This window comes from Rhododendron vialii, chromosome 13a, assembly GCF_030253575.1.
Source record: "Rhododendron vialii isolate Sample 1 chromosome 13a, ASM3025357v1".
In the NCBI taxonomy this organism is placed as follows: Eukaryota; Viridiplantae; Streptophyta; class Magnoliopsida; order Ericales; family Ericaceae; genus Rhododendron; species Rhododendron vialii.
In genome coordinates, this window is record NC_080569.1 from 20,767,506 (window position 1) to 20,793,126 (window position 25,621).

At 39.2% G+C, this 25,621-nt stretch overlaps 1 protein-coding gene across 1 annotated transcript in view; it reads left to right on the plus strand.

Moving 5' to 3' along the window:
- LOC131312870 (protein PYRICULARIA ORYZAE RESISTANCE 21-like) overlaps positions 1–25,621 on the plus strand; it is a 98,938-nt gene that overhangs the window by 62,349 nt on the left and 10,968 nt on the right. The window lies entirely within an intron of this gene.

Genomic DNA, 25,621 nt, shown 5'->3' on the forward strand with positions numbered 1-25,621 from the left:
CAATGAGTTCTGCGAACTCAGAAAGAAATTGACGACCTTGCTGGAAAGTCTTGGAGAAAGAACGATCTCATATGTACGTTTATTTACATTTGCTTTTCTGTTAGAACTGTGAAAAGAGCTTTTTCAGCAGTGGGATTCAAGAAAAATCAATGACTAAATGGTTATTTGGCTACGTATATAGACGAAATGGGTTGTATTCTCAAATAATGAAGTTTTCAAAATATGTACGTGTATTTCTTTTGTATGAACAGGAATGTTTTTATTTTTCATCTTTCCCCATGTGTGTACATATACATACATATATACACACGTATTGTAAAATATCTTACCCAGAAAATTGAAGAATGACATGAAAACGGAGTTCAGATCTATTCGCGAGATTGGGGGAGAAAGGAGAGTGATTGAGAGAATACATGTGTGATATCTAATGGCCGGCCATTCCGAGGCTTCAGAATGCCGATCGCTTTTCTATGAATGAAAATTTGAAATTATATAGCTGATGCCTATGTAAAGAATGCAATGTAAATAATTCTCCATCTTCCCTTACGGTCACAATTTGAAATTGTTGCCAATAATTGAAACTCCTCATGCTACTTGTAACAAAAATGATCAACCCATGCACCGCCTACTAACTTCAAATTTTCAGTTCCCTTCTCAATTCAATAACTAAATATTCAAATCACTTTTAACATTGACGCAGGAAGATGCGGCAAGGTGCATGGGCCGCGAGCCGGCCTCTGTCGCTTGCCGATGGTCCACTGCTATGGTGACTGCGCACGGTACCGTGATGCTCCAGACTGATTTCGTGTGTGCTGCTAACGATGTCTGATCGGGGCCTGAACAAAGTCATAATTCTTGTTGTGACGCAGCAATAAATATCGTGAGGTGCATGATTTTTTATTTTTTACTTTTTACTTTTTATGAAAACACGGTGGTATGATTCATCGTGCTGGAAACTTGCTTCTAGGGATGACAATGGGGCGGATCGGAGGCGGATATTGTAATATCCGAATCCGAACCTTCCACCTGCCTCCGAATCCGCTCCGAACGGAGAACGGAGATCTGATTGGATATTCGAATCCGAATTTGAAAAAAAATACAGATTGGAATCCGATAAAAAAAAAGAAGCTAACTGATTGAAAAAAAAAACACAGATAAAACTAATATGTGTATGTATGCATACCTGATAGCATCAAAGTCGTACCAACAAGGGGAATCGGGTCCCCTAGGGTTAACGAGCATGAAATCGAAAGCAGCGGCGGAGGACCAGAATGTAGCGAATCGGAAGATGAGGATCAGGGTGTTGAAACGGCGTAGCTTCTGTACGGAGACAGTGGAGCGAAAATGGTAGGAGAGAGACTCGTGTGAAGTGAAGCCGGCTGGGTAGGAGATTGACTATTGACTAACCCTCAAAAATCAAAATAAGAGGTATTTATATGGTCGGGTATTCGGAGGCGGATCGGGATGGATCGGATTCGGGGCGGATTGGAGGCAAACTTACCTCCGAATCCGATCCGATCTCCATTTTTTTTTTATTTTAAATAAATCCGAATCCGCCCCAATATTAAAAAAATCTCTGAAAAATTCGATCCGTTCAGGACGGATAACGGATCGGATACGGACGGATCGGCTGAGATGGCCATCCCTACAGTTGCTTCATTGGGGCCTTCTGTGGTGAAATCGTTTTATGAGGTCTCCACTGTCCCTTGAAATCCTAATGCAGTACCACTGCTTTGTCTGAGGTAGCATGTTTGTGTAATGTGCTGATAAAAAAAAAAAAAAAAGTTTTGTGTAATGTGAAACAGCTTTGTTAAGACATTAGAAATTTCATAATGACATTTTAATTGTTAGGTTAAGTTTTACAAATATATATATATATATATATATATATATATATATATATATTTGGTTTAACTTTATTTAATTTTTAGTATGTGTGTCGGGTGATTTATGGATTTTGAAAATTTTTAACCTGTTTGAATATTTTGTGCACCTCATTTTGTTATGCGCATATACCGTATTTTACTTTGTTTCTATACATTTTGTTATGAAATTCTATGACCTTAAAGTTAGTTGACATCATCAAATCCGTGCATAGCACGAGTCCTGAGAGATTGTTCCACTTCTTTTGGTTTTTGTTATTTGTTAAACCTAATCTGTTCTATCCTAGGGGACTTGGGAAAGGGAATAGGTGTTTACGGGAATCAAACGGTATGCATGGGAGTATAAGGGAGCCAACTGCACTCCACTCTACTTGCACTCCAATTTTGTTTTGATTTTTTGGGGTTGGGATATTCAGCCGTACAACATTGGCTTTATTTGCCCCTTACAACATGTCCTCCCTGGCTCCCTTTGCTTATTGTTCAATCCGAGCCTTCAGGCACGAGCATGCGCTAGTATCTATTCTAATATATAAAGGGAGAGCACCACTTTGGTGTCCCCCTTTTTTGTCATGCTTTTTTATTTCTAAAAATACCCATCAAATGTGTGAACAAAATGTTTAAAAATTCATGGGCAAATATGTAAATTGACATAACAATATTTACTTTTCTTAGAGCTTTCCACGGACTAACTGCCTAGGGTAGGATGGTAAATTTAAGCCACACAAAATTCACTCCACGTTCAATAACTGTTCCACATCCACAATCCACTTACATAAAACTGTTTTCTTCTCATCTGACTATTGCCAAGTGCCAACACCCGAGAAAACCAAAATGAAAAACCTGTTGATTCTCATGGATTGTTTCGAGGATAGGCATTGTTCTACTTAAAAAAGGTATTCTCTCTCTCTATCTATCTATCTCTCTCTCTCTCTCTCTCTCTCTCTCTCAAATTGCAATAGATTTTTGTAGCCAACTTGACTGGGCTGTCTGAGAGGGGTTTTTAACAGTTTGATTGTTTTGTTGGGACAATCTTTGGAATGGTGTGATGATAAATTTTACTCCATCATTGTCTTTCTTTATAGGTACGTATATTGCACACAAATAATTTGATAGCACAATGTCTAATACATTTTTTTCTCCTATCTATCTGTACTTTCTCTTAGGCATGTTTGGCTAAAAATAGGGAATTCATCTTCACAAATTGAGGTATGTTTCTCTAAACATATTCATAGAAAAAACGATATAGCGTACATGTAGTGTTGAAATTACTATGAAAAAAACACTTACAATATACACGTAGTATTGTCGCAATTCTCAAATAGTTCAACCGATACGATAATTAGTAAAAACATATAATTACCAAAAAATAAAAAGATATCAACAGATACTTTATGTATTTAATAAAAAATCAATTGCTCTATAAGAGGAGCAAATGTTTGGTGTATAAAGGGGGAGCACATGTTTATTGTAGATGAAAATGTGTCATTGTGTCAAACTTTTGTTTTCCAAATTACCATGAAATAACTTAATTTCACTTTAACTAGAGGACGGGGCATACGTGATGCGTGTGCAAGCCAGATTTTAACAAAATTTCTTCATATTTGTTGTTTATCAAATTTTTACAAATTTATTGTCAAACTTCTTCATGTTTATTGTCAAACTTTTGTTGACCAATATTTCGTTGATATCCTATTTGGTGCTTTGGTACAGGTTAATGATATTCACCAAGCAGATGCATGCAAAGTAACTCCGGCTAAATTCTGTGGTTTTAAAGAAGTTGTGCCATTTCATTTTCGGAAGGTTATGAGTTCATTTTTCAGTTTGTATTCATCAATGAATTTCCTTTTTTCTTTCATTTGTTCGTGCGTGTAGTATTTGCTAATAACAAATACTAGAGGCCGGGGCACACGCGATGCGTGTACAAGTCTGATTTTCACAACGTTTTTGTAAAAATACTACCCACTTATTGTTTGATCAAATTTTTACAAATGTTGTGAAAATCTGACTTGCACACGCATTGCGTGTGCCCCGGCCTCTAGTCTATTCTAAGAGCACCACTTTGGTGTCTCCCTTTTTTGTCATGTTTTTTCATTTCCAAAAATACCCATCAAATGTGTGAACAAAATATTTAAAAATTCATGGACAAATATGTAAATTGACATAACAATATTTACTTTTCTTGGAGTTTTCCACGTACTAACTACCTAGGGTAGGATGGTAAATTTAAGCCACACGAAATTCACTCCACGTTCAATAACTGTTCCACTTACATAAAACGGTTTTCTTCTCATCTGACTATTGCCAAGTGCCAACACCCGAGAAAACCAAAATGAAAAACCTGCTGATTCTCATGGATTGTTTCGAGGATAGGCATTGTTCCACTTAGAAAAGGTATTCTCTATCTCTCTTTCTCTCTCTCACAAATTGCAATAGATTTTTGTACCCAACTTGAGTGGGCTGTTTGGGACACTATTCGGGATCTCTCTTTGTAACCTTCTCCATCATGAATGGAACAAATGGAATACGTCAGATTCAATGCATTTTGGGCCTTTCTTCTGAAATTGGGTTTTTAACAGTTTGATTGTTTTGTTAGGACAATCTTTGGAATGGTGTGATGATAAATTTTACTCCATCATTGTCTTTCTTTATATATTGCACACAAATAATTTGATAGCACAATGTCTAATGCATTTTTTTCTCCTATCTATCTGTACTTTCTCTTAGGCATGTTTGGCTAAAAATAGAGAATTCATCTTCTAAAATTGAGGTACGTTTCTGTAAACATAATCATAGAAAAAATGATATAGCGTACATATAGTGTTGAAATTACTATGGAAAAAACACTTACAATATACACGTAGTATTGTCGCAATTTTAGTTCAACCAATACAATATTTAGTAAAAACATATAATTACCAAAAAATAAAAAGATATCAACAGATACTTTATGTATTTAATAAAAATTCAATTGCTCTATAAGGGGAGCAAATGTTTGGTGTATAAAGGGGGAGCACATGTTTATTGTAGATGAAAATGTGTCATTGTGTCAAACTTTTATTTTCCTAATTACCATGAAATGACTTAATTTCACTTTAACTACAGGACGGGGCACAAGTGATGCGCGTGCTAGCCAGATTTTAACAAAATTTCTTCATATTTATTGTTGATCGAATTTTTACAAATTTATTGTCAAACTTCTTCATGTTTATTGTCAAACTTTTGTTGACCAATATTTCGTTGATATCCTATTTGGTGCTTTGGTACAGGTTAATGATATTCACCAAGCAGATGCATGCAAAGTAATTCCGGCTAAATTCTGTGGTTCTAAAGAAGTTGTGCCACTTCATTTTCGGAAGGTTATGAGTCCATTTTTCGGTTTATATTCATCAACGAATTTCCTTTTTTCTTTCATTTGTTCGTGCGTATTTGCTAATAATAAATACTAGAGACTGGGGCACACGCTCAGACCCACACTCAGCAAGTCATTCAATTCCTTGCCATGGCCAACAGCCTCATGCACCGTGCCACCACCGACGGAAAGGCAGAGGACCAGCCCAGTTTGGAGCATTCGGTTGGCAGCGAGGAGTGAGAGAGGTTATTGGATTTGAGCCAATGTTTAGCGTTCTTAACTTGGGGTAAATTTTTGTGCAGTTTACTACTCCCTACTTTTGATTGGGCCCCTTTAATTCGGATAAAAAAAAATGATTTGGTAAAATATGCTTCTTTTGTCATATAACATACTTTGGTGATACACCTAAAGTATAGAGTAATATTCAAAGATGATCACCATAGCATTGCACTAATTTTTGCCTGTTTTCGTACGTTATAGTGCAATATTTTTTTTTTGGTTGTCTTTATTAGTTACTTTGCTTTTAAGATGTAAATTTCCAGTAGTGTTGTCATCGATAAAGATGAATTTCATGATTCGCTCATTGAAAAACACATAGGGAGAGATAGGAGAGAACACATTATAAGAACTAGAGGCCGGACACACGTGATGCAAGTGCACGTCAAATTTGACCAAATTTACAAATAATCGATCAAACAATAAACGGGAAGCTAAATCTGACATGCACACATATCGCGTGTGCCCGGCCTCTAATATATGTAAAGGCCGGTTCCATCCACACAATTTTTAACACTCCATCTCAACCACACAAATCAAAGGCTGAGATTAAAACAATTAAATGGGCTCATAGACACCACCTCACCTAATCTCTCTCTCCCCCTACCTACCATCACAACCCACCAGCCGACTAACCCTCCCCTCTCAGGTCACTTAATCTCCGGTGACCCTATTTTCCGGCGACCCCATTTTTCAGGAATAAAATTGTAGAGCTTACTCCCACTGAGATGCACCCAGATGTATGGGGGACATACCCTCATCAGACGTCTCTGACAAATCGTGGGTAGACTTGAAATGACTTGTGCCATGGCCAAAAAATTTAGATTTCGTCACATAATAGATTTTTGTGGAGTTCATCCAAGGATAATTGGTATCATTTGCATTTGTAACACCCATTTGTATTTTTGGAATTGATTGTTTTCCAGGTTTCAGTTGAACTGTTATTCAAGGTTTATAATTTGTGCTTTAATTTTTTTAATTTGCTGTTTTTGAATCCTATGTGAAATCAGGTGGTTGAGGTCGGAGAGGCGAGAGGAAGTTGCAGGAGTTGATATAATGTCCAAAGTAGATGATGATATTTTTTTTTCCAATTGATTTGATGTCAAGCTTGCAAAAATCACGAGCATGTAACCCTTGAAATTCATGAGCTCGAATCTAGTAAAAATCATGAGCGTGTAACTCGAGAAATTCAAAAGGTCTAAGCTTGTGAATTTCACGAGATTCGTGGTGCTTATGTTATTCTCAACCAGCTACTTAGTTGGTGAAATTCACGAGGTATGTGCTTCTGAAAGTAATACTTCTAAAAATAATACATGATTTAGAAAAAATCATGACCTCGAAGCTTGTAAAAATTACCAGCATGTAGCCCGTGAAATTCATGAGCTTGAATCTAGTAAAAATCATATATGAGCGTGTAGCTCATGAAATTCACAAGGTCTAAGCTCGTGAATTTCACGAGATGCGTGGTGCTTATGTTATTCTCAACCAGCTACTGAGCTAGGGAAATTCACGAGGTCTTTTTCTTTTTTGATTTGCAAATTCACGAGGTCTGTGCTTTTAAAAATAATACTTCTAAAAATAATGCATGAGCTAGTAAAATCATGATCTCGAAGCATGAAAAAATCATGAGCGTGTAGCTTGTGAAATTCATGAGCTCGAATATAGTAAATTTTTAGAAAAATTGTTTTATTGTATTTTGAAACTCGGTAAATTTTAGGAGCTCGAAGGTCATGAAATCCACGAGCTCAAAGTTAATGAAATTCACCAAATGAGAGGTTGTGTTTTGAAATCCAGTGAAAATCACTAGTTCAAACTAATAAAATCCACAGCTCGAAATTAATGAAATTAACTAGTTGGTGATTATTGTCATCTTGTGTAAATTAGGAGTAGTGAATTTCACTAAACTTTTATTGTTAATTTAATACTTTCTTGTGAATTTAGACAAAAATTACCATTGTAAATTGTAAATTTAATAGAGAGAGAGAGAGAGAGAGAGAGAGAGAGAGAGAGAGAGAGAGAACGCATCATTAAATACGGCACACGGGAAAAGGGCAGGAGGGGCGTGCTTGTAATCCTTGCTCGTTAAGTAAACTAGAGGCCGGGCACACGCGATGCATGTGCATGTCAGATTTAGCTTCCCGTTTATTGTTTGATCGATTATTTGTAAATTTGGTCAAAATTTGACGTGCACTTGCATCACGTGTGTCCGGCCTCTAGTTGTTATAATGTGTTCTCTCCTATCGCTCCCTACGTGTTTTTCAATGAGCGAATCATGAAATTCATCTTTATCGATGACAACACTACTGGAAATTTACATCTTAAAAGCAAAGTAACTAATAAAGACAACAACCAAAAAAAAAATATTGCACTATAACGTACGAAAATAGGCAAAAATTAGTGCAATGCTATGGTGATCATCTTTGAATATTACTCTATATTTTAGATATCATATGATGTATCACCAAAGTATGTTATATGACAAAAGAAGCATATTTTACCAAATCATTTTTTTTATCCGAATTAAAGGGGCCCAATCAAAAGTAGGGAGTAGTAAACTGCACAAAAATTTACCCCAAGTTAAGAACGCTAAACATTGGCTCAAATCCAATAACCTCTCTCACTTCTCGCTGCCAACCGAATGCTCCAAACTAGGCCGGTCCTCTGCCTTTCCGTCGGTGGTGGGACGGTGCATGAGGCTGTTGGCCATGGCAAGGAATTGAATGACTTGCTGAGTGTGGGTCTGAGCGTGTGCCCCAGCCTCTAGTATTTATTATTAGCAAATACGCACGAACAAATGAAAGAAAAAAGGAAATTCGTTGATGAATATAAACCGAAAAATGGGCTCATAACCTTCCGAAAATGAAGTGGCACAACTTCTTTAGAACCACAGAATTTAGCCGGAGTTACTTTGCATGCATCTGCTTGGTGAATATCATTAACCTGTACCAAAGCACCAAATAGGATATCAACGAAATATTGGTCAACAAAAGTTTGACAACAAACATGAAGAAGTTTGACAATAAATTTGTAAAAATTCGATCAACAATAAATATGAAGAAATTTTGTTAAAATCTGGCTTGCACACGCATCACGTGTGCCCCGTCCTCTAGTTAAAGTGAAATTAAGTCATTTCATGGTAATTAGGAAAATACAAGTTTGACACAATGACACATTTTCATCTACAATAAACATGTGCTCCCCCTTTATTAGGGCCGCAAACGAGCCGAGCCGAGCCGAGTTTTAGAGTGTTCGAGCTCGGCTCGGCAAAAATTTAGTTGGCTCGAGCTCGGCTCGAGCTCGTGACGAGCTGCAGGACTCGAGCTCGAGCTCGGCTCGTTCGGCTCGTTTATGAAACAAATATATATAAATATATATATAAATATATATAATATAATCGAGCTCGCGAGCCAATTCGAGCCGAGTTTCGACTAGCTCGAGCTCGGCTCGTTTATGAAACGAGCCCAGGACTCGAGCTCGAGCTCGTTCGTTTTTGTCTTGAACCGAGTCGAGCCGAGCCGTTATCGAGCCGAGCTCCGAGCCGCTCGCGAGCGGCTCGGATCGTTTGCAGCCCTACCCTTTATACACCAAACATTTGCTCCCCTTATAGAGCAATTGAATTTTTATTAAATACATAAAGTATCTGTTGATATCTTTTTATTTTTTGGTAATTATATGTTTTTACTAAATATCGTATTGGTTGAACTAAAATTGCGACAATACTACGTGTATATTGTAAGTGTTTTTTCCATAGTAATTTCAACACTATATGTACGCTATATCATTTTTTCTATGATTATGTTTACAGAAACGTACCTCAATTTTTGAAGATGAATTTCCTATTTTTAGCCAAACATGCCTAAGAGAAAGTACAGATAGATAGGAGAAAAAAATGTATTAGACATTGTGCTATCAAATTATTTGTGTGCAATATATAAAGAAAGACAATGATGGAGTAAAATTTATCATCACACCATTCCAAAGATTGTCCTAACAAAACAATCAAACTGTTAAAAACCCAATTTCAGAAGAAAGGCCCAAAATGCATTGAATCTGACATATTCCATTTGTTCCATTCATGATGGAGAAGGTTACAAAGAGAGACCCCGAATAGTGTCCCAAACAGCCCACTCAAGTTGGGTACAAAAATCTATTGCAATTTGTGAGAGAGAGAGAGAGAGAATACCTTTTCTAAGTAGAACAATGCCTATCCTCGAAACAATCCATGAGAATCAGCAGGTTTTTCATTTTGGTTTTCTCGGGTGTTGGCACTTGGCAATAGTCAGATGAGAAGAAAACCGTTTTATGTAAGTGGATTGTGGATGTGGAACAGTTATTGAACGTGGAGTGAATTTCGTGTGGCTTAAATTTACCATCCTACCCTAGGTAGTTAGTACGTGGAAAACTCCAAGAAAAGTAAATATTGTTATGTCAATTTACATATTTGTCCATGAATTTTTAAATATTTTGTTCACACATTTGATGGGTATTTTTGGAAATGAAAAAGCATGACAAAAAAGGGAGACACCAAAGTGGTGCTCTCCCTTTATATATTAGAATAGATGAGCGTGTAATTTGCTGTTTATACATGGACTGCACCACTCAAAACAAATTCCCTCAATCCCTTTCAACGCACCCCGCTCCTCTCTCTCTCTCTCTCCCAATTCCCTTAATCCCTTTCACAACATCGGCCCCTAGGGGGTGAGCATGGACCGGATTGGTCCGATTTTATAATAAATCAATAACCAAACCACCACATACGGATTAAGAATTTGGAGAACCAAACTAACCCATAAAATTCATATAACCAAACCAATCCAGACCATTAAAAGACGGTTCGTGTAACACCCCTAATTTTGAGAACGTTAAATTGACAATTTTATTGAAAATCTAAATAGAGTCTGACACGTTATTACATCATAACTCGCATGAAAATACTTTTATTACACAAGGGAAGGAAAACTAAGGTTCCTAGCTACAGCTCCGCTTGCTCCTCCATCCTTGCCAGCTCTTTGGCTTCGAAAGCCTCCAAGGTGTACAGCTTATCCTAATCATCTACGAAGTCTGACATATTATACCAGCGTCGCCCCTAGTATAATATGTTAGGATCACCAAAGATAACACCATGAGCTACAGAAGCTCAATAGAATAATCCATACCCACTAACCCTTAACTTACAAACAATAGGTCGTAAAATTTAGCGATTTCCACATAGTATAATGACACATCCACATTCACTATTCAACTAACGTTAGTGTCCAAAATTTGAGTTTCTCCTACGCGACTCATCGTAGACCGTGTCACCATTTTCACCTTGCATTTACCAAATCAACATTTTCAAAATCGTTTTTAACACACCCTACCTCGGTTCCGCCCTTTCGGTCTCCCGAGTATCCTCACAATGGTTCCGTCATTCCGGATTCCCATAGGCACACAAAATTTTGCATTGGCTCCTCTCCGCGGATAACCAAGCTACACACCCAACCTCGGTTCCGTCATTCCGGTCTCCCGAGTATCCTCACAATGGTTTTGCTGTTCCGGGTTTTCATTGGCACACGTATACACACACACACCACACAATGGGCTACCAAGGCTGGCCACATTGTGGTTTTTAAACCATTTCTCTTTTTCAAAACACATTTTTTCATTAACCACACCCTAGGTGTCATGTTTCTACTTTCTCGATTTCTGTGTCTGATTTTCATGCAAAGACTCCGCGGTAGGACTTTTCACATATGTAATTATAAAATCATTCATTGTAATTTTGAAACTAAACTAGCAAGATTATCCAACTCTGTATTCCTTTATCATGCTAAGTTCACGCGTCATACTCAAACATTTATCACACAACTTGAAGCATAGTGTCACATGGACGAACACTTTTGGAGTGGATACCACTTATGCTTCATCACACATCAACCAAGTAATCCAAGTAATCATATGCTCATAACCATCCTTAAGATCAAAATACGAATACTTTCAATCAAGTTTATATTTCGAAAATCCGTTCTTTCTTCTTTTAAGAAAGTTCAAAACAACATATGTTTTTCCAGAAATAAAGTCGAGATATTCAACATGTTCCTTTTCAAACTTTTAGCAAATCACTTTACTAGTTATCATGCATTTCAATTGGTACAAGCAAAATACAAAATTTTCTTTTATTCTTAGAGATAGTGAGTAAGGATAATCTACCATTCTTTTTGGCGGTAGGGCGGCTGCACAAAAAGTAAGTATATCGGTTATCGGACGGAGTGACTTCCTACGGTAAGCTTACGGTAGCTTCGAAAGAGAAAAGATAATACTTTCTTTTTCTCTCGAAACTAGTTCTTAACTAAACTACTAAACTTTTTGGATCAAAAGGTGGTCGAGTGGTGGTTTAGTGGCGGGCATGGATGAGTTTCTTGAAGAACTCAAAAACAAAGGAAGAACTTCAAGAACAAAGCAAGAACATAAGAATTCTAGAGAGAGAAGTTGAATGATGGAAGGTGTGTGTTTGAATGGCAAGAATGAGGTGCTATTTATAGCAAAATTTTGCTCCCTCTCCCCTCATGGCCGGCCCTCTCTCTCTCCTTTTCAATGGTCTTATCCAATCACACCTTTAAACATGCCAAAGCCATGTCAATCCAATCTAGGTGTAAGAATAGGTAATTATGGAGATTTTCTAAGACTTGAAGGCAATCCTAGGTGATTATAACATAGGTTGGTAAGTCTTGCAAGTAAGAAGGTAATGATAGCTAGGCTAAAGAGTAGTCTTCCCATGTTTAGTCCATCCTAGGTCTAGTTTGAAAGTAAAATCTAGGATGATTAAGGGCTTGATTTTAGGATTCAAGTGGCCTAAAGAAGGATTGTCAAGTAGTTCTAGGCTAAGAGGTAGCTTGTGGGAATGAACCAAACACATGCACACACCTGACTCTCTCTCTCTCTCTCTCTTGGCCTCTCTCTCTCTCTCTCTCTCTCTCTCTCTCTCTCTCTCTTTCTAGTACCATGTGTGTGTGTGTGTGTGTATATATATATATATATGTATATGTACCTATATATATGCATACTTAAGTACTAAGTAGTCTCATTAGGCCTATGGAAGAGGTGATGATGAGTGCAAGGCTTTCAATGTCAAAACATTATCCAATGGTTAAAACATTCCCTAGAAAGTATTATATATAGCTAAGTATGTGTAGGGAGATATTCCCGAGTAGGCACAAATGGGGCCCGAACAAGTGGTACGGGGAACCATGGTTTAGATATGATGGAGACAGTCACCGTGCAATATAGTGGTCAGCGATATGGACTAGTGACATGTGAAGTTGTTGGTCCAGGAAGTCTGTACGGGTCATAGGCCAGTGAATGTGAATCTGTTGGTCCAAGTGGTCTGTGAAGTTGTTGGTCCAAGAAGGCTGTGAAGTTGTTGGTCCAAGAAGTCTGTACGGGGTCGTAGGCCAGTGACATGTAAATTTGTTGGTCCAAGTGGTCTGTGAAGTTGTTGGTCCAGGAAGTCTGTACGGGGTCGTAGGCCAGTGACATGTGAATCTGTTGGTCCAAGTGGTCTGGTGTGAAGAGATTTAATTTTATAAATCTCAAATCTAATTATGACGGATTATTACGGTTAAAAAGGAATTTTTAAAGCAACTCCAAGTAATAAAATTCAAATATTTAACGAAATTTTTATTTACCAAAAACCAGGGTCGTTACAGTTTGGTTTCGGTTTTAAACCACGGTTCGCTCGAAATTGAGATATCATCCCCATAGCTATTTGAAGTACTTAAAATTGAATACCAAAACTTATATTAAAACTAGCTAGTTATATAAAAATTACCAAAACTCACTAAAATCAAATAACTAAGTAAGAGTAGAATACAAGTAATTAGCAAAGGAATAGAGCCATGGTATTAGATTAGAAAATTAGTAACTGAGCGAAAAGAGTGAGAAATTAATTGACTTAGTCGAACCTATGTTTAGTGTATTGAAATTGTAGGAATAGGTTATCACATATAGAAGTTTAGGGAATTAATTTGGAAGTAAAATAATAGGGTGGCGGAATAGAGAATTAGATTAGAAGAATAATGTTATTTAATGTATCTAATTAAACATACAGTATTATACTATACGTGTGTGTTATATGGTTCGGATCTGTTTCGAACCAAAACCGTTAATGTAAATTCACAGACCAAACCATTTAACACGGTTTCTAGATTTTTAAAACCAGAACCAAACCACATCACTAAAAAACCAAACCAAATTTGTTGGTTTGGACTGGATTCGCAGTTTGACGGTTATTTTGCTCACCCCTGCTAGCCCCGCTCCTCCACTCCACTCCACTCCACTCCACTGCCCCCTCTCTCTCTCTCTCTCTCTCAAATTGCGACATTACAGATTCTTCTTGTTCAAAAGCACACCTACCCACAAATCCTAGGGTTCTTCGTGCCCTAATTTTCTCTTTAGAAAATGTCAGGAAACATCGGAACCTCAGACGACGAAGGTGAAAACCCCACTCTCACTACACGAAAATTTGGATTTCTGAAACATTCCCTACACTACAAGAAAATCGTTCTATAGCAACGGTCGAAAGCGTTGCCAAAAAACCCAAAAACCGTTGGTAGAGACCCGTTTAGGCTATACCAACGGTTCGGCCAAACCGTTGCAATATATCCGTTGCTATAGAGGTATAGCAATGGTTTTGATGAGCGTTGGTACAGATTTTTTTTTACCAACGGTTTCATTAGCAACAGTTATAACTGTTGCTAAAGGCAATTTTCATTTTTTTAAAAACCAACCACTGTGTGACGTAAGCCTCCACGTGGCACTGACGTGGCAGCCACATGACGCCCGCGTGGCGCTGACGTGGCACCCGCGTGGCAGCCTACATGGCGCCCGAGCCCACGTGGCGAGCGAAATATTCTTGCTCCTCCTGAGAATCGAACCTCCGACCTCGTGTGTGCGCGCGCGTGCGCGAACCAACTGTGCTAGCATATAACTTGTGAAAAATCATACACCTTTTAATATTTATACTATACTAACCGGTTTTTTTTAAATTTTTTTTTTAAATCCGGTTTCTACTAACGGTTAATGAAAACTGATGCTATAGACCAGTTTATAGTAACGGTTATTGAAAACTGTTGCTATAGTCCAGTTTTTAGCAACGGTTAATGAAAACCGTTGCTATAGTCCAATTTTTAGTAACGGTTAATGAAAACCGTTGCTATAGTGTAATAATCTACTAACGGTCACATGAAAACCGTTGCTATAGTCCTGTTTCTAGTAACGTTTTGTAAACCGTTACTATACACCATCTATACCGACGGTTTTTTCAACCGTTGCGAAAAAAACCGTTGGGAGATCCTAAATTTCTTGTAGTGCTACGAAATCTGTGGTGCTCACTTTTTTTTTTCTTTTCTCTTTTTGTGCAGATGAACTCGATGCTGAAGAGGATGAGAGAGAACCCGTCAACGGTGACCCCATCAACGACAATGAAGATGAGGAAGACGGTATTATGGCCTTCTCTTCTGCTTTTTTGTTTTGTTTTTCCCATTGTATACTCTTCTTTGTGCCGTCTCTTCATTCTAGTTGGTTACTAGGGTTTGTGACTTGTGGTGGAAAACTTATTAGGTGATATGTTGATTTTGTGCATTTTATCTTTTATGTATGTAATGTGGTGGTTCGTATATAGATTTTTTTAAATTTGAGTGATTTTAATGTGTTGCTGTTTATTTATTTTTGTTGCAGGGACGAAAAGCATTGTACATGTTCTCCATTTATACATAGGGTGGAGGACGTGGTGAGAGAGCAGTGGGACTGCACCGCCCCAAACCAATTCCCTCAATCCCTTTCACAACACCCGCCCCCCCCCTTCTCTCTCTCTCTCTCGCGACATTATAGGTTTTTGTTCAGAAGCATCTGTGATCTCTTAGGGTTTTCGCTTGAAGCACACCTGCCCACAAATCCTAGGGTTCTTCATGCCCTAATTTCTCTCCAGAAATTGGCCGGAAACAACTGAATCTTAGACGGCGAAGGTAAAAACCCCACTCTCACTCCACGAAAAAAATGGATTTCCGAAACTTTCGCTACGAAATCTGTGGCGCTCACTTTTTTTTCTCTTCGCTCGTTTCGTGCAGATGAACTCAATGCTCGATGCTGAAGAGGATGAGAGAGAACCAGTTGACTGTGTCGCTGTCAGCGAGACAAAGATGAGGAAGATAGTATTATTGTCTTCTCTTTTGCCTCTTCATTCTAGTTGGTTACTCGGGTTTTTGACGGCATATTAGGGTTTACATGGTTTCACCTTTTTTCCTCTGGGAAGAAGGGACTTATTTTAGTAGGTTACTAGGGTTTGTGACTGGTGGTAGAAAACTTATTTGGCTGAAATGTTGACTTCGTGCATTTTTCCCTTTTGCATGTAATTTGTATTTTTTAAGAAATTTTGAGTGATTTTAATGTGTTGCTTTTTATGGGTTTTTGACAAGTTGGAGTTAATTTAATGGAAATTCATGTTCATGTAGATGAAGATAGGAACCCATTTTCATAGACTTAGTTGTGGTTTTTTTTAATTTTAATCTTTATGCATGTAATGTGGTGGTTTGTAATTTTTTTTTAAAATGTTGTTTTAAGTGTTTTTAATGTGCCTGCATTTTATGGGTTTTTGACTTGTTGGAGTGAATTTAATTCGAATCCACATTGATGTTGATTAAGATAGGAACCCATTTTCGTAGTCTGAGATGCGGTTTGGAACCCATGTATGTGTTTAGTTTTGGGACCGAATTAGTGTGTTGGGACCAACATTATGGGACTGGTACAAATCTTTTTAGTTTATAGTTCAATTAATTACTAATTCCGGATACTATTGTGTGGTTACTTGTAGCATACTAATTGGTGGAGCTATAACTAAATTCTTGGAGGGGGCCTAGTGCAATTTTGCACTTATATGGTAGGAACTCATGTTGAGTTTTCTGTATATTTCTTTTTTCCTTTCCCATTACTCTCTCTCTCTCTCTCTCTCTCTCTCTCTCTTGGTTAGTTCTCTCTCTCCGTACCATATTTTCCATTCCAACAATCAAGACTTTGGGAATCTTGTGGCAAGGCTAGGAGGGAGATAGTTCTTGGTGGGCGACAACAAAATCAAGTTTGGAGCACCTAGGTTTTCTAGTAATTTGGGGGTTTTGGTCATTGAGGTAGGATTTTTGCTAAATGTTTAATTATGGGTGTGTATATGTGTTGGTGTGCCTTTATTTTGAGTTTTGGTTAAGAGTAATCTAATGATAGACTAAACCCTAGTTGATGTGTTTGAATATATATTCCTAGACATGAGTTTTGGTTTAGAGATTTGTATGATTATTCGTGGCTCATATTTCCCCTGTTTCCTCAATTACTTATACTCCCATTTCCTATCTTCATGCCGTCTAATTTTTCATCTCATTTCTAACTAGTTGAGTTATCCTCTCATATCTGATTTTCTTTTCCTGCAGTTGATCACCTATTTAGGGTTTTGATATAATCAAAATGTAGAGAACCTTGCAACTTTGTTTTTTCGTTGAAGTTTTTTATGCAACTTTGCATACGTGCTTAGGTTTGTGGCCTTAGTTATATGGAGTTAATTCCCAATTCTTTGAAGTCTGCAGTTGTGGGAGTTATTGTTTGAATTGTCTGAATTTGTGGGTGTAGGATCCCGTTGGGTTGGTGTGTAGGTTAGTTCCAAATTAGATGATAGTGTAAATACTACCATAGCTTGATTCGGCGTTCTTTTTCATTGTTTGGAGTTGGAAATATGTTTGGGTCTTTGTTGTAAGGAAACTAACCACGTTGAATTCTTTGGCATTTTTTTCATTTACTTTTTTAATGTCGACCAATGCTCTTTTGTATTCCTTTGAAGCATTGGTCAAGTATTAAAGATTTTCAGTCATTGCTAAAGGTATGCAAGTTTTTATCTTAGAGGCTCACTATTCTAGATTTTGCTGGATTGCCCATTGATTAAAAGGATTGTCCTTGGGTATTATTATTGTGAGATGCATACTTGTCTTGGGTATTGGATGGTACTTAACGGCATCTAATTCCCAAATGGAGTTATGAACTTGCTGACTTGATCACTTCTAATGATTGTAGATGTCTATGAATGCTGATTTACGAGGACAAACAATTGCGGAAACTAAGTTTTGATGTATTATTCTGATGAATAATTTCTATAAAACTTTGAATTGTTGTTAGAGATATTGAAGCTTGAGAAAACGATAAGCCATCAGGGTTAAGCGCAAAGCTTACCAATTTCCCGTTGAAGCATTCTGTGAGCTATTTGATTGCTTTCTAATGCTTTTTTGTTTTCTCTTTATTTTATGTTAGTTGATTCTCATAAAATGTTTTAGGGCTCAAAATTTACAACAACTTGCCCTCGTGTGCCACCTTGGTGTTACCGAACACCTTTCGTACGTAGTACTAGGTCCCCAACACCAAATTCTCCTAGGTGCACATGTTTGTTTATAGCTCTTCATGAGCTGCTCCTGATAAGAGGCCAGATGCACTAAAGCCCTCTCTCTCCTTTCCTCGGCAAGGTCCAACTCAATTTCTAGGGCTTTGTCATTGCCCCCACTTTCAACCAAAGCTGTCATGTTGGTCGGCAGACCAACTTCTAATGGTATGACTACCTCTGTTCCATATGCCAATGAATAGGGGGTCTCTCCCTTAGACCTCCTAGGTGTTGTTCGGTGCACCCATAGGACCAATGGTAGCTCATCGGGCCACTTTTCCTTTGCTTTATCCAACCTCTTCTTGATTCCATCAAGAATGGTTTTCTTAGATGCTTCTGCTTGCCCATTACTCTGAGGATAAGCTGGGGTTAAGTGATAGTTCTTTATCCCATATTGGGAACAAAAAGTTTTAAATTTCTTTTGGAATTGTGCCCCATTGTCTGTAATCAAAGAGTAGGGGACCCCAAACTGAGTAATAATACTCTTCCAGACGAACCTTTCTATCACAGGCTCAGTGATTTTGGACAAGGGTTCAGCCTCAATCCATTTCGTGAAGTAATCTGTTGCTACCAACAGTAACTTCCTATTTCTAGTTGCCTTGTGGAGTGGACCCACGATGTCCAACCCCCATTGTGCAAACGGCCATGGGCTTATTAATGGCACCAGATCCTCAGTTAGTGTTCTAATCATTGGGGAAAACTTTTGACATCTCTCACAAATTTTCACGTAACTTTGGCATCCTCCTGCATATGTGGCCACCAATATCCCTGAGTTATTGCTTAATGGGCTATAGATCTGCCTCCTGCATGACTCCCACAAGTCCTTTCATGAATTTCGTGAAGGAATTTTTGCATCGTCTCGGGATGCACATAAAGCAAATATGGCCCTGTAAAGGACTTTCTATACAACTTTCCCTCTAGGGACGGCCAAAACCGTGCAGATTTGGTTTTTATTTTATGAGCCTCTTTTTTGTCAGTGGGGAGTATCACATCTCGTAGAAACTCCACAACTGGATCCATCAAACTTGGTCATTGGTTCATGTCCAAGATCAATTCTACACTTCTTCCAACGCTTGGCTCACTAAGATAGTCCACTGCTACTTTTCTTTTAAACTCAGTTGGAACGGCCGCAGCCAACCATGCTAGAGAATCTGCGTGTGCATTTTGTCCAAAACTTATTTGCTCGATGTAAACTTTTTTGAAAGTATCAAGCAGATCCTTAGTGGCCTCCATGTAGGCTGCAATCTTTTCACTCCAGGCCTCGTATTCCCTGGACAATTGATTGACAACAAGCTGTGAATCACAGTACACCCTTATCCTTCGCACCTTCAGGGTCTTTGCACTCCTCAAGCCTGCTAAGAGTGCCTCGTACTCTGTCATGTTATTTGTTACACTGAATCCCAACCGAACGGATAGCTCTATCATCACTCCATCTGAGGGAAAAAGTACTACCCCAATCCCTAAACCGGTATTACGCGCTGAACCATCAACGAATAGCTTCCATTCTATAGGGTCTTATTCGGTTGGAGACTTGCCTTTCTTGAGGGGAAGCTCAGATGCCTCTTCCTTTCTCATAGGGGCTGTGGTGCCACTGCGGGTGAGAATGCCGCCATAAAGTCAGCCAACACTTGGCCCTTGATTGCGGTACGGGGCTAATAATCGATGTCATATTGGTTTAGCTCGACAGACCAAGTTGAGATTTGTCCTGAGAAGTCTGATTTTCGTAGCAGTGATTTCAATGGGAACTCGGTATAAACCACAATCTTATGACTCTGGAAATAATGTGGCAATTTCCTTGTCGCTGTCCTTAATGCCAAGACCAGTTTCTCGAGGGGCAGATATCTCGTTTCTGCATCCAAAAATATTTTGCTCACATAATACACAAAGATTTGCTCGGACCTCTTATTCCTCAAAAGAACCGCACTCACAGCATGTTCAGAAACTGCTAAATAAAAAACCAAAGACTCACCTGGTTCTGGAGTTGACAAGAATGGGGCTTCTGCCAAATACTTCTTCAGGTTTTGGAAAGCCTATTCGCATTCTGCTCTCCATTCATATCTTTCTCTCTTCTTTAGCAGCTGGAAGAAAGTCCTACACTTGTCACTCGACCGACTGATGAATCTATTGAGGGCCGCGGCCATTCTAGTTAATCTTTGGACCTCTTTCGTTGTCTTGGGACTCTATAACTTCTGCAAGGCCACTATCAGATCAGGATTTGCCTCAATCCCCCCTATAGTCACTAGGGGGCCCAAGAACTTTCTAGAGCTAACTCCAAACGCACACTTCAAAGCGTTGAGTTTTAATTTGTACTTTCTTAAGATCTCGAAGGCTTCTTTCAAATCTGCTATGTGTCCTCGCTTATCTCTGCTCTTTACTACCATATCGTCTATGTAAACTTCCATTGTTTTGCCAAGCAACCTTTTGAACATAATTGTTGCCAGCTTTTGGTACGTTGCTCCTACATTCCTTAATCTGAAGGGCATGACACTATAACAGTACAATCCTTGTGGTGTAATGAAGGAAGTCTTCTCTTGATCTGGCCCGAACATGGCAATCTGATGATATTCCCGATATGCATCGAGGAAACTCATCCGTTCATATCCAACAGTTGCATCGACTAGCTGGTCTATCCTTGGAAGTGGGAAGCTATCCTTAGGACATGCCTTGTTCAAGTCTGTGAAATCCACACAAACACGCCACTTCCCATTCTTCTTCTTTACAACTATGGTATTGGACAGCCATTCTGGATAGTAAACTTTTCGTATTGCCTTGGCTTCTAATAAACGGTCCACCTCTTCAATAACAGCATCCACATGTTGTACGGCTGTCCTTTTTTTCTTTTGTATCATGGGTTTGTGTTATGGATCCACATTTAAATGGTGGCAGATTATATCTGCGTCCACTTCTGGCATCTCCTCTGGCACCCACGCGAAGACTTCAACATGTTCCTTTAAGAACCCCATCAATTCAGCTTCTTCTTCCTTTGGTAGTGACTCTCCAATTAGAAAATACCTCTCTGGATCTGTTTCATTGATCTGTACTTTCTTTAGGCCTTCTACTACCTTCTCAGCCGGGTTTCCTCCAACATCTTCGATGGTCGGTTGATCTGGAACCTCAACTGTATGAACATGATGGGCCTTCTGGGCCTTCTTGATAATGGAGATCAAGCTCTATTGTGCTACCTTCTAGTTACCCCTGATTTTTTCAACCCCATTGGATCCTGGGAACTTTACCATCTGATGATAGGTAGAGGACACTGCTTTCATCTTGTGCAATCATGTCCTCCCTATAATTGCATTGTAGGAGGACAATACATCGACCACCAAAAAATAAGTTCGTAATACTACTGATCCTGCCCGAATAGGTAGCGTAACTTTCCCAAAGGGCCAAACTGCTCCGGCTCCGAATCCAACCAAGGGAGTCGTTGATTGCCCCAGGTCTTCCTGAGCCAACCCCAACTTTTTAAATGCATCATAGTACAGCACCTCTGTGCAACTCCCTGAGCCCACCAAGTTTCTCTCAATGTCATACTCCCCAATTCGTAGGGTTATGACCAAAGCATCATTATGAGGTACCTGGACTTCTCCTAAATCTTCATCTGTAAAGACTATGCCCTTGCTGCATATGCCATTTTCTCTTCCTCTTTTGTTCCCCAACCGCATAACATGCTGTTCGTGTTTGACTTGCCTCTGAAGCAGTCTCACCTCATTTCTCGTATCGGGTGTGGCCAATCCATGTATCATATGGATCACACCTTTCAGATTTTGTTCGTAATCCATCTCCATCGCTTTCCCATTATCTTTGGGTTCCTCTTGGATAAATTCTTTGAGGTAACCCCGAGAGACCAAATCATCAAGGTGCCTCTTAAACATCTCATAGTTTTCAGTCATGTGGCCCTAATCCTTGGTAACTACAATGCTGACTCATAGCTCGTTTTGCATCTTTATCTCCCTCCAATCTCGGGGGCCACTTGAAATAGGGCCGATTCTTTATTCGATAAAGAATCCTATAGATTGGTTCTTTCCAGACCGTGGTTATTGAAAAGAAAGACTTGGGATCAGGCGCTTGTCTTTCCTTGTATGGCTCTTTCTTAGCCTGCCTATACTCTTTCCTTTCTCAATAGGTCTTGGGCTCTGGTTTATCCACTTTCTTCGCAGGCCCCTTTGGTTGTTCAGCTACGACTTTGCCATCCTCTTGGAGTATATCGTCCTCCATCCTAGCATGTTGTTCGATCCGCTCCATCAATTTTGCCAATGTTGCTACCGAATTCATGTTCAGTGATCAGCGCAACTTTCCCCGAACAAACAACCCCGTTTTGAAAGTAGCTATCGCATATTCCTCGCTACAACTCTCAATCTCATTGAAAGTTTCCCAATATTTCTTTGCATAGTCCCTGATCGGCTCAGTCTCTCCCTGCTTCATTGTGGATAGGCTTTCAAATGTCTTTGGGGCTCTCCTACTTGTTAAGAACCGAGCGATGAATTCCTTGGCCAACTGCCTCCATCCTCATATGGAACACGGTCCCAATTTATGGAACCAAGATAGAGCCACTTTCCCTAGACTTGATGGAAACATCTTGCACATAATGGCATCATCTCCATCATGCATGAACATAGCCTTCTGGTAATGTTGTATGTGAGCCACGGGGTCCGCGTTTGTCTCGTAAAGGACGAACGTATCGTGCTTCACTCTACTCGATAACCGTGCTTCTTGTAGCCTCCTTGCAAAGGGGGAAACTGCTGTGTTATTTAAGGCCTTGCGTGCTGCTTCTCGTGCAATCATGGTTCAGTCCTCATTCTCTTTAGTTTTTTTAGCCACGGACTTGGCCCAATCAGTGTCAGGTCTTTCGTACTTGTCTTTATGGTGCTTCCTGGTCCCCTCTTCTTCGGTGGTGGGGCTTCTGCTTCTGCTCCTCCTTGTTTGTGAAGTAGCCCTTCGCCGCTCTGGAGTTTGGCTTGGACTTCTGCTTCTTCTTTTTCGTGAAGAGGCTCTTCTCCGCCCTGGAGTAGGACTCCTGCTCCTGCTCCTTCTTCTTCGTGAAGGAGCCTTCTTGTGCTCCACTAAGGCCTGTCTACCTCCCCCAAAATATCTTCGTGAAAGTCTAGAGTCCTTAGGAAGTTCTCGAATCCGTTGTAACTCTCGGATCTTGTGCTCTCGTCTCTTGATCAAACGAGCGAATTCCTCGATTTCCTGCCTCTTTTTATCGAGGATATCTTTTTTGTGGTGCATGCTTCTTGAGTGTGTAGCTGACTCTCCACGGTGAGATCTACTCCTTCATGTGGACACTGTAGCCGTCCTTCCCTCCCTATTTTTGGAGCCATCCAGGATGGTCAAGGAGTTGCCCTTGCTTATCGTCTTCTTCCCATGTCCGCCTTTGGGCTTTCTCGGAGCACCTAGTGGGGATATATCTCTTCCCCCACCTAGCAAGTTCTTTGGGTCGAGTGGTGTCTTTGGATTTCCTTCCACCATGGTCGTTTTTCAAAGAGAACTCTATTGTTTCCCACAGACGGCGCCAATTGTAAGTGAAAAAATCTGATAGCGATTATAGCAGTGCAGAGAACACAACGGCTCCTCGTGTTATCTGATCAGAACCCTAGCAATGTCGTCAGAACCCTAATCTACAAAATAGACAAGGGGTAAGCGCACCTTTGCCTCTCGTGGCAAAGGCCCTTCGATGCCTAAGTTAGTCTCACGTACTCGAGAGAAACCCTAATTATCTATAGGAAAGTATTTGTGCAACGTATTGCATACCTTTTTCCTCTCGTTTTACCTTGTATTTATAGATTTATGTATACTTGCTGCCCAAGCATCCAAATTGCTCTAGGTTTCCCATCTCATATAGGAAACCTTGGCTTCCGAGGATTCTCTTTCCCAATCGTCTGAGATCCCATACTCGTAGGGACTCTTCCCCCTATGGAACTTCCTCCACACTAGGACTGTTTCGTTACTTTTCTCCTCTTCTAGAACACTCCTACCGCCTCATCACTTAAGGCTATCTTTCTTTAGAGTTCTTCATCTGTTCGGTCGTCTCTATGCCGAACAGATTGTCTGGACCAGTGACTTCACATGTTACTGGACTTTATCAATTACTTGGACCATTGACTTTTCGTGTCTTTGGTCCTCAATGCCGAACACCGCACTCATCGGAAGTATGACCTGTCTCATCTACCACGTGTTCCTATATATAATATGTTCGGTCAGTAATTTTGCCCGTTCAGGAATACCTCCCTACACCTCAATTCTTGTAGTCTCAGAGGCAAAGTTAGGTGATTTTCGATGGGGTGGTGGTATTGAATTGAGGGAGGAGAGAGGGAGAGGGAGAGAGAGTAAAGAAGAATAATAGTATCCTTTTAACTTTTGAAAGGATATGTGTAGGTTTACCATAAAATTCAAAAATTAGAAAGGATATATGTGCAATTTACATTTCCTTTCATATACTTATTCCTCTTATTTCGTTTTGTACCATGCAGATTTTAAGGGATTTTAAAATCTCTTATGCAATTTGCATTTCCTTCTATATATAGATTCTTCTAATTCCGTTTTTTACCAACATGGTTTGCACGGGATACATGGGTTCAGATTTTCATTCCTTTTATTTCTTTAATAATTTCGATTGTTACTTATTCCTCTACTTCTATATCAGGGAAACATTTAAGACTAAAAAAAAATATAGAATGGAGGGCGAAGATTTATGCAGAAAGAAGGGATAAATCTTAAGCATTGGTTGTCTTTTAGATTCAAACATTTCCTATCATATTATATAGATAGATTGTTATTCTTATAGAATATATACTCGAGTATATAGATAGATAGATAGATTGTTATTTGAGGATATGGGTCTTTTTTTTCCTGTAAATGTACTCTTCCATATAAAAGTCCCAAACAAGAAAACATTATGGTCCAAACAAGACACAAAAAACTATCTCAACCAACTCCCTTCAAGGAGCCACCAAGAAGAAAAGAAAAACTATACAACCAGGCACCAAGTGATTGAGTGGAGGAAGGTGAAATGGATCTGACAATCAAAGGCCAGCACGTGCTATGCTAAAGTCTGAGTGGAGGAGAGTAAAGAGTCAACAATCATAGGCGGCCACCTCTACCTCTGGGAAATTGAAGGAGACAATTTTGATGAGGGGAATGCTACGTACAAAAAAAACTTACTCCAAAAGTATTTCGAAAACAGTAATCAATAGTTGAGAATTACTTTGATGATTGGGTCACACACATCAAAGTGAATCTCAACCATTGATTGCTGTTTTCGGGATAAATTTTCTTTATCCATCGCATTTCTGTTTTGATGATCGCATGGAGTCGCATCGTCGGTGACACGTGTCAGCACCTTGTTGGATCCAGCCTAATACTAAATTCTACTCTTTTCCATTCTTAAGCTAGCTTCCATTGCGTACGATGACAACGTTTTTGACACCCCACCCCATTCTCTCTCTCTCTCTCAGGGCCCGCTAAGACTTTCGGGGGCCGAAAGCGCGTTTCAAAAATGAGACCTTTATACATTTTTCTACTCTTTCCGTCCCAATTTGTTTGTCCAATTTTTGATTTTTACTTGTCCCAAAATGTTTGTCCACTCTTTCCCTTTTTGTCTCTTACCATTTAAACTAAAGTGATTTTTTTCAAAAAGTTTGGAGGGCAACTTTTGAAAAGTTGATCATTTAT